This window comes from Echiichthys vipera, assembly GCF_963691815.1.
Source record: "Echiichthys vipera genome assembly, chromosome: 1".
Classification (NCBI taxonomy): domain Eukaryota; kingdom Metazoa; phylum Chordata; class Actinopteri; order Perciformes; family Trachinidae; genus Echiichthys; species Echiichthys vipera.
Genome location: NC_139826.1, coordinates 8,897,919 through 8,908,608, shown reverse-complemented (window position 1 = coordinate 8,908,608; position 10,690 = coordinate 8,897,919). Strand labels below are relative to the sequence as shown.

At 39.6% G+C, this 10,690-nt stretch overlaps 1 protein-coding gene across 3 annotated transcripts in view; it reads left to right on the top strand.

Annotated features, from left to right (window-relative positions):
• The window catches only part of mtss1lb (MTSS I-BAR domain containing 2b), a 92,606-nt gene that overhangs the window by 30,067 nt on the left and 51,849 nt on the right, over window positions 1-10,690 (top strand). The window lies entirely within an intron of this gene.

Here is a 10,690-nt window from a genome sequence, read left to right as displayed (position 1 = left end):
GCACTGGTATGTGTCCCTGTATGTGCCAATGCTGTGTTGTGTTTTGCTCTTCTGAAGCGCGCTCCACATGGCAGCACTATTAGGAATCTCATTATGTCGTTGCGATATTATCAACATGCCTGCTAAATTCTCCTTCTACTGATGAAAGTCTTTCCAACAGCCTAAAGGTACACTTTGTCCCAAAGTTAATAGCAGCTGCACTGCATTGTTTACAGAGGAAAAGAAATGATGGATGTATCTCAGAGAGGTCAATAAAAGCTATTTGTGTAGCAGGATATATTTTGTTAGATGTCACAGTGTTGATAGTTTATGCCAGCCTGTCATGTCGTTAAATTTGACAATAGCCATGTTTTCTTTCACATATTTTTATGCACATATGCAGAAAAATGGAAACTGCAAAATTCCATAAAACATATGAATTTGTATGATTTGCATTTTCTCTGCATATCCATCTGTGAATTCTCGGTTGGAGATATTTTGGGAAGAGGCGGAAATACTGGTTGCTGATTGGATAAATCATCTGTCTATCACCACCTATGTTGGTGATAGACAGGCCAAATCAACCAATCAGATCAACGAAGCGTATGACGTACTAACAGAGCGTTGAGGCAAAGTAAAGATATCGGTAAAAGATATTTGCTGTTTGTGTAACTTGAATTTAAGGATAAAAGGTTTCAGGTGCCAGGTCCATATTCCAACAGAAGGATCCAAGAGGTTGCTAGGGCAACCTTCTCCAAATTTTTTCTGCCGCAAGTTACCAGACTGATCTATGAGTAAAATTCAATGGTGCTTTGGCACAAATGCATTAGCCTCGCGAGACCATCCTGATCTTGTGAGGCTAATGCATCTGTGGCAAAAAGTTTTAACGTTTTTTAGGTGTTTTTGTGCCTTTGTCGAAAGAGTTGATGTGCAAAATGGGATATGGACATACCTTTGCCAAATGAGTTCTGATGTAAGAAAGATTTAACTTACTTAACCTACATTACATAAGCTGTTTACACTCTCCTACTATTCCCATACCCGCAATATTCCCATGAAGTCTCGCTGTCTCCTGACAGCATGAAACATGACCAATACTAGCTGACATGATTGAACAACTAAAACTTGACCAATTGAATCAAATTCCCTCTGCATATTCCTCTCTTTTTCTCTCGTAGATGCATTACATTAACCTGATTTGTCGGATGGTTTGTTACACAGAACCGTCTGAGAAGCCGTCATTGGAAACTGATTGGGAAATACTGGCAGGTCATTGGACGAACCATCTGTCTATCAAACTCTTGCCAAAGTCCATCAGGAGAAAAGAGAAAACATATTTTTCATCAAGAAAAAAAATCTCCATTGCCGTTCCCTTTTCTCAATGACGATATACTCTCAAGTCGTGATAAAACTGATGCTTTTACAGCATCTAAGCTAACCTTTTTAGGAGCCGCCATTGTTGTTTTGAACGCCTCTTGTGTCATCATTAATCTGCTCCTCCCTCAACTGCCAGTAGCTCCTCACACTTATTGACCTTGTCACCTTTGTTCGGAAAAAAAACACATTACTTTGAGACTGACAAGATTATTCTCGCATGGTGAGAATTTAGTGACTGCGCAAGCTAAAAGTTTGATGGCCAAGGTGAGACTTGCTTTCTTTCTAGTTAGCAACGTCTACTACTTCTACTCATGTGTAGCCCATAGCACCAACTTCTGATCAAACTACGCTGTACCCTAGTTTATTCGCTCCAAACTGGTTGATGGAAACATATCTAATCAACATTTGTTTTGTTTTTTTACTTTTCAAAAAAATTGCTTAAAACTTGAATGGAAAAACTGCTATTGAGTTAAACATTGAAATTATGAATTCTAACAGTTATATTGTCAGTCCACTGTGCTTTTAACCTGTCATTGACGTTTTGGGACATTCCTAGTTAATTTCTCACTACCTAGCTAACTTTGTGGAAAGTCTCGGTTAGCATTATAATTGCTACTTACTGCTGAAATGCAATGTGTCCTGGTAGCTAGCCAGAGCAAAGCATGTGGTTAAAAAAGTGTTCAGGATGTCCATACAAATATAATTCTAAACAACATTTCGACAGCTTTTTAGCAAGTTATCCAATTTCCAAATACTTAAAATGTCTATTGTTAAGCTATCATGCCAACGTGGAAACATGTTGTCAACCCCCCTGCTGTGTGAACATCCTGGATTGTTTGATCATTTGAATGCAGACCTCATGTGTTTCCCTGGGCTACAGTCAGCCAAAAAAACTCACTAAACTTGTTAGGATCATGGTCAGTTGATTGTATTTTGTGTTTTTGGCTTGACACACTTGATATTCCCTGCGTAGGCTCAAAGCTGGGCACTAGTTTTAATAGCGTGTAGGCTGAGAGCTGAGAGGGTCACACAAACACTCGAAACCACCCACTGAAGGCCATCTGAATGCTATAGTACCACTGAGGGGAGAGAGGGAAATGAGGAAGACGACCGTAGCTGTAACTCAGGGAATTTCTCCTCCTGTTGTGACTTATTAGTTGCAGCTGCCAGTGATGCTGATGTGTGTGCGCGGCCCCAGGTGGGATCCTACAGAGGAGGATACAGGAAGAGGCTCGTGCTGCTTTTACAGGCCAGACAGGAAATCAGCAAGCCCCGTCAGCTCATTAGACATGCCGCTGCCACTGCCACACAGAGAAGCACAAATATACTCTAAATGATGTTGGCACAAAGATGCGGACTGTGCATCAGAGGCTCTTTGTACTTTCTGTACTGATGAGTCATTCCTGCTGGAGTCCATTTGTTGGATTGTTGCACAATCGCTGGTCTTTCTCAGTGTGTGATGTTCTCTGATAGATTTGTTAAATGGATGGAGGCACAAGACGACACCAATAATGATGCTCTCTGTCTTCCTGCCATTCGCTATATCAATGTGCCACTTATTGCAACGTATGTGTGTATGTGTGTGTAAAACAAGCCCAAAGGGTACTGATGATCCCGTGCTCTGCTCTTGTACCGACATTTCCATTTATGAGCCTGTGTTGGCTGTATTTCCATTTGGCGTGTCAACCTAATTTTTTTGTGAACTGATGTTTTCATCAGCTGGGTGGAAATTAAAAACAAAAAAAGGCTCATTATACAAGAACTAATTTAAGGAGTTATGGTGGGGCACTGCATAGCCACTAATAACATACATATTTAATCAGGTTGAATATGTCAAGTCTAATCTCTCTAGATAATTGACAGACTGCTTTCCACTCAAATACGTACGTGCAATATTTGGGACATTTTTAAAGAAAGCCTTCAGGTGTTTTGGTTTGACTCTAGAGATGCAATAACTTTTGTGGTCTTTGTACATACTACCAACATTCCTCCTATCACAACATGCATGTTATACTGTATAATTTAGGCTATTCTTTATCGTCTGTAACATTGGGTTTTCTTGCAAAAGTTGCTTGCAGCGTGTGGAGCATATAGACCTGATGCAAAAATATGCTCCAGATTCTGAGCCAGCATCCTTGTTGTGTTTGCCCAATAGATTGTTGCAGGGATGAAATGTTTTTGTTGGTCAACCTTGACTTAGCATCACCCTGGTTTCCTCGACAAAAAACAATGGGAAATTTTCCATTTGTAGTCTCATTCAGCCACTTGTTATTAACTGGTGTACTTTATGTTATACAAAAAAACATTAACTTTTCTTGAGATTGTGTTAACCACAAACCTTATTTAAGGCATCTAACCAAAGACCCATTGACTTCTAGAGGTGGGAACTTGAAGGTTAGGGTTCTTGGATGGACGTTGCTGTAATTTCTGCTCTGTGTGTGTCTCTTTTCCTTTTACCATCTTTCCATGGGTCTGATGAGGATATGGGCTACTTTAAACACAAGTTATTAAATAGTAATACTAGGAACTTTCACATGAAAGAAAAATGAGGCCAGATAATTGACTGTACTGTATTGTGTCAGGTGGCCATCTGGAAATTGGTTTGGTCCTGCTGAATCATGGCCATGCCTTGTTTTCTGCAGGTACTATAATTTAATAATAATAATAAGTTTAGGCACCTGATATAGTCAGTTTTCCCCTCAAGCTGATAAAGTTAAGGACTGCATTATCAAGAGAGAGTGAGAGATTTACCAAGTGGGTGAAATCCAGCAAGAGGAAATGTGCAAGTGTTTGTGAATTCCCTGGCGAGGGGTGAATTTGAGTGCACTTTCAGATGTGTTCTCCACTCCCATCTAATAGCCCAAACATTCACTTTCCCTAGGGTCAACTGGCTTTGTGTGTGTGTGTGTGGGAGTGTGTGTGTCCCATGTTAAATAACCTGTACAACTGACAGAGTTTAACAGGTCCTCCTTATCCTTGCTTCAATATCAGTGAGGACACAAACACACACACACACACACACACACACACACACACACACACACACACACACACACACACACACACACACACACACACACACACACACACACACACACACACACACACACACACACACACACACACACACACACACACACAGTCAGGCAAAGGCATACAGCATTATTTGTTTGTTCTAATGCTTCATTTTACTTTACATACAAGTGTTTCTTGTATCTTTCCTTTATGGTGGAAAATTCTACATTAGTTTAGTTTTAAGCAGCCGCGATTTATTGGCCTTACTGGCCATTTTGATGAGCGATGATTAAGTTAGACCACAGACTCTGTTCTGTCTCTCTGTACACATGATCTTATTTATGTTAATCTGAAACAGGCTCATTCATTATGAAAATGTTAATATTTTAGCTTTGGTTTGAGTTTGTTTGACCATTTGAGAACACAGCAATCAGAGTGAGATCTTTCATTTGAGGTTTTTGCTAACCAATCCCAGAACTTTGTTTCATCAATATGCCAATGGGACCCATCTGTGACGCAACAGGAAGTACAGGAAACAAAGACTACCGCATACTATGTGCTTTAAAACTGATCAGGCCCTTCGTAGGCAGAGGATGTAGAAAACGTTTTTAACCTCTATAAGTGATCATTATTTGACACACAGTCTAGGACAGTGCTTTATGTCTGTATACATACAATCCTGAATATCTTATGCGGTTTAATGCTGAAGAAAAACACTTTCTGTTTTTCCCCTTTTCTGTTTTTCCTGTTTTACTCATCAACTTGTCTCGCTTCATTCCCATGATGACAATAATGTTGTTGTCCATGATGATGATGATGTGATGAGGATGTTGATTACTCCCTCCACACAGTCTCTCTGCAGTAGCAGCAGTAAAACCTGGGTTAATCCCAGGATTCTCACTATGCACGCTTGGCACAAGTATCAGCCGTAAAGCATCACTGTGTGTGTGTGTGTGTGTGTGTGTGAGAGAGAGAGAGAGAGAGAGAGAGAGAGAGAGAGAGAGAGAGAGAGAGAGAGAGAGAGAGAGAGAGAGAGAGAGAGAGAGAGAGAGAGAGAGAGAGAGAGAGGATGATGAATTTCTGGGGTTTCTTTTATTGCCAGGCTGCTTGGCTCACATCTGAATGCACAGTTTCATAATGAATATCATAAATCTTATTAATACACACATTCATGCTCCCATGCATACAGACAAGGGCAGTCCCCCCAAAGTAATAAAATGACAATTGGCAACAAAAAGACAAGGTACTGTGCGAGAGTATATTCTCTAACACAGGTTTAGTTACATTTTAAACTGATGAAATATTACGTTAAGGGACCTTGGTCATGTCCAGGGTAGTCAAACAACAAAAGCAACAACACAACACAGTTAATATTCACCATTACTTTACTTCTTACAAGTTTCTCTTGAAATGTGTGTAGGCTATGTTGGAACTGTTTCTGTTATTGATTAGGGTATTGTTTTATTCTACTGTTTTTTGAAGGATGAAATGAGATTGGATGTTTTTGCAGATAAGGTCATGGCCACCCTGAGGCGAGTAAATCTGATGATAATTTTTAATGGTGACAACAATTTGCATTCTCAGGTTGTCTTCTTGTGAATTCACAACGTTAACCATGTGTGATTAAAACAGCAAATGTAGTTGAGCATCTCAGTTTGATGCACAGGGTGATCCAGTGCCTTGACTAGTGACACCAGCGGGTCTTGACAAACAACTTGATGTGAGTTTAGATGCGAATGAGTTGGGTAAATCCAGCTTAAGGTGCTCCTAAAGATCAAAACATACAGTGGTCACAAACTCTTTTGGAAAGGAGAAAATTCTTTATTTGATAAGGTAATTAATACTTGTGTTCTTTATTAACCTTAAATTTGAAAATAAGGAAAACAGCCAGATCTCCTTTTCTTCCCCCTTCCCGGACTATAAAATACCGTACAATTCAATTCAATTCAATTCAATTTATTTTACAGTGCCAAATCATAACAAAAGTTATCTCAGGACACTTTAAAAGGTAAAGACCACACTCTATGACATTAATATAACCCACTACAATATATTACCAAGGTGCTCAGAACTTTTGTTTTCACTTGAGTACATTTGACTGCTAATACCTATTTTTTGTATTTGCTAATACGTATTTACTCAAAAAATACTTTTTATACAGAACTTTTATTTGTAATACATTTATATGTATGAGTACAATTTGTAAAGAGATTATTGGTTTTCTAGTTTTATATAAGTAAAGAATAACTTCTTGTGATGTAGCAGAGATCTTCTGCAGGTTGTCCGTCAAATTCTTTAATAATCTTTCCAACGTTTATCTAAAACCAATTATACATTAACATGAATGCAACGTATTATAAGCAAAGATAAATTTGTGAAAAAAATAGATACATTCACACATATCGATGATGTTTACTGACTTATCGGGCAGGTAAACATGCACAGATACAACTGAGCTGAAGGATACATGTGAAAAAGGAAGCAATGAAGTTTATGGGAAATGTGGTCTTTATTTTGAGAAACATTACCACTACTAGTGTGACATAGAGGCTGCCAGTGATGCTGCATGCATGTGTCTCATGCATTAACAGTCGGTTCAAACTGCAACACACAGCACATTTTAAACTTGACAAAAAGAAAAAGAGTGCATTGATTTCCTGTAAATGGAGAACCTCGGATTTGAGGCACAGTAGCGCTGTGTGGAGAATGATGGTTAATGTGTTTTAATGGTAGGGAAATGATGCAGAGCAACAGTTGAGGATTGTTCCAGACCTCCAAGGAATGGAGTGATGACTTTATGAAAAGACAGAGAGTTCCGTGCTTGAGAGAGCATTGAGTGTAGCAGGCAATAAAGACAGAAAACAGACAGAAGACTCTTGTGGGGAATTGTGTGGAAGTCTTCAATGGCAGGCTTGTGCCATACTTGTGGATACAAGCATTAGCTTAATCAGTGGCTCCCCACCTTTAATTCAGCTGCATCCCCCGGCCCTGTCAGACTCAATAACGTTGTTACTACTAACTATAAAGGGGAATCATTTTAGGTGAGTTTGCATTCTGATACTAATGTGGCAGAGACTAGGTGTTTCAAGAATAAGTTATCATCAATCAGTTACTCTAGTAAACTATTTCAACCATCCATTAGCTACTTTTTGCCAACTATTTCAACCATCTATCCATTGCTTTTAGCTAACCATTCCACCATGTAGCCATAGGCTATATTTTTTTTAGCTATCTCTTAAAACCATGTATCCATTACTTTTAGCTGACTATTTCAACTATGTATCCATCAGCTTTACAGGTTCTTTTAGGTATCATAACCATGCATTTATTACTTTTAGCTCACAGTTGTAATTATTTATCCATTTATTTTTGTTTAGTATTTCAACCATGTACCAGCTATGTTTAGCCAATTATTTCAAACATGTATCAACCATGTTAGTTAACTATTTCGAGTCATTAATCAGCTATGCTTAGCTAACAATTTCAACCATTTATCAGCCCTGTCAGCTAGTTATTTCAACCATTTATCCATTAGCCTACTTTTAGCTAACTCTTTTAACCATGTGTCCACTAGCTACTTTTAGCTAACTGTTTCAACCATGTATCCATTACTTTGAGCTTACTGTTTCAAACTTGAATATATCCATTACTTTTTTTCTATTTTAACCATGTAGGCTACTTCAACCACTCATTCATAACATGTGAATCAAGTGTTGCAGCTGACTCAGTATGTGTGTAGGCCATAATGACAAAGAAGCTGCTATGACATATTTTGAGTGAGACAATATAATAAGTAAACACAATAAAATAAACAAAAGTTGCTTCTTGTCCGTCTTTAAGCTTATCTGCTGTGTGTGTGTGTGTGTGTGTCTGTGTGTGTGTGTGTGTGTGTGTGTGTGTGTGTGTGTGTATGTGTGTGTTCATTCAGTAGCCTATAATAAAAAAGTATTCAACACTCCCTCATTAACTAGCTGGCTGCCTGGCAGGGCATTCCATGCTGGCTGCACTGATGACTCCCTGGGTGGGAGGAAGAGAAGTAACACTTAGATGTGAAGCCACTTAAGTTAATACAGCTACACACAGACACACAAACATGCACACGCGCACACACACACACACACACACACACACACACACACACACACACACACACACACACACACACACACACCCACACACATACAACTCAGCAAGAGTGGTTTCCCTTATTCAGCTTGTAGCATAGCTCCCCCCTGCAAGGACCACCTGCTAGTAATACCACAGCTCACACATAGAGACACTCCCTACACACTTGGCCCTCCACATGCAATTTAGAAAAGCACGCATATTAGCTCGAAGCCATGTGTTTGTGTAAACATGTGGGCACTACACAGTCAATTGTGACAATATGCATGCACACATGCATGGTTCAGCCTGTTGAAATGACATGCAAGTGGAACAATGGAGTGTGGGTATTGCCCTAGAATAGCATGAGTAAGGTTTATACTTGTTTCAGTTGCGTGATGTTTGCAAGTTTGTACCTCCTGTGTTTGAGGCATGCGTGTCTCCCCCTTTTCACAATCTGACTCTGTCATGGATCTGCTGTCCTCCCAGCCAATCACAGACAACTGGGATCACATTTGCGAGCATGGTTGCCAGGCAACAAGCGGAGAGAGAGTGAGTGTGTGAGAAAGAAAGGGAAGTGGTGGCAGAGAAAAAAATAGCCATGTTGTTTACAAGAGGAGAGGAGAAATCTGAGCAAGATGGCTTAATTGCATTTCACAGCTAGCATGCCATTCATGGTCAATTGGAGATGTATTTGATCTGATACAGTTGATCATGCAACCAGTTGTGGAACTGGAGAATGTACAAATTGGGTTAGCATGAGGATTAGGCAGCTACCGACCTTTAACCCCACTGAATAATTGTACCTATAAAGTACAGTATAATCTATAATTTAATTGTCTGCCTTTCTCCAAGTTGTCTCTTTCTGATGTCCAGTGAGGCAGTCAGAGAATCAGCTAACAAGCCAACATTTAAGCTAAGTTATCTTAACCATGTTACTTGATAAAAACAAAATGACAGTGAGTGGCATTGTTGGGCACTACCAGGCTACCTTGCAATCTGTATTAGTCTGGAACCTTTCAGTTGCTCTTCAATTTCTAAGGGTCAACAGTGCCGACCCAAATGACTTTGGATGCAATTAGATAGACCTAAGGTGCTATGAAAAAGTATTTGCCCCCTTACATATTTCTTCTGTTCTTGCTTTTTTGTCACACTTACATGCTTCAGATCATCAAAAACAAAATGAATAGCTCACAAAGATAATCCCGAATTTGTGATAACTATCAATGAGTCTTTCACATCGCTGTGGAGAAATTTTTCATTTTGGGGTTTTTGAGCTATTCAGCTGGTGTGCTTCGGATCATTATACCTGCTGCATTTGAGCCTAAGGTCACAAACTGATGTCCGGAAATTGTCCTTCAGGATTTTTGGTAGCGAGCAGAATTCATGGTTCTATCAATTACGGCAAGTCGTCCAGGTCCTGAAGCAGCAAAGCATTAACACCACAATGTTTGACTGTTGCTATGATATTCTTTTTCTGAAATGCTGTGTAAGTTTTTTCAAATGGAAATGGAAATCTGTCTGAATGGGAGATAGACCAGACAAACCTGCTTGCAACCTAAATATGAGCTGATATGTGATTTCCTACAGGTCAAGTAGAGTATCAAATCCTGACATTTGAGAAACATTTCTGCTTGATAAAAGACAAAATAATGACCAACAGATTATCAAAATATGGGAAGCACATCTTTCTTTCTTTTTTTCTTTTTTTCTTTCATTCTCTCTTTCTTTCTTTCTTTCTTTCTTTCTTGCTTGCTTTCTTTCTTTCTTTCTGTCTTTCTTTCTGTCTTTCTTTCCACCCTCTATAAGCAGGCTATGACTGAGAGGCCTGCTGTTGTGGAGGGGTACAAAAAACAACATTATCCTCTTTCATTAAGTCTCAACCTCAGTGTGCATCTATTTCCCACCCTACAACCCAACTTCTTCCATGCAGCTTTTCTTTGCACTCATCTAACTCTTCTGTGCTTCCTCTACCCTCATCGCTCACCTCAAACGCTCCTCTTGTCTTCCCTCCTCTTGTTCCCTTCTGCTCCATCTTACTTCCCAACACGTTTCTCCCATAAAATCCTCCCTCCCATCAGTCCTATTCCTCATTTGCTCTCCTTCCCTTCATGCCCCTCTCTCTGGCAACTCTCTAAGGACATTTCCTGATGTCACAGTGCAGTATTGTCCCAGAGGTCAACAACACAGGACACGCTCTGTTGCACACACGCAC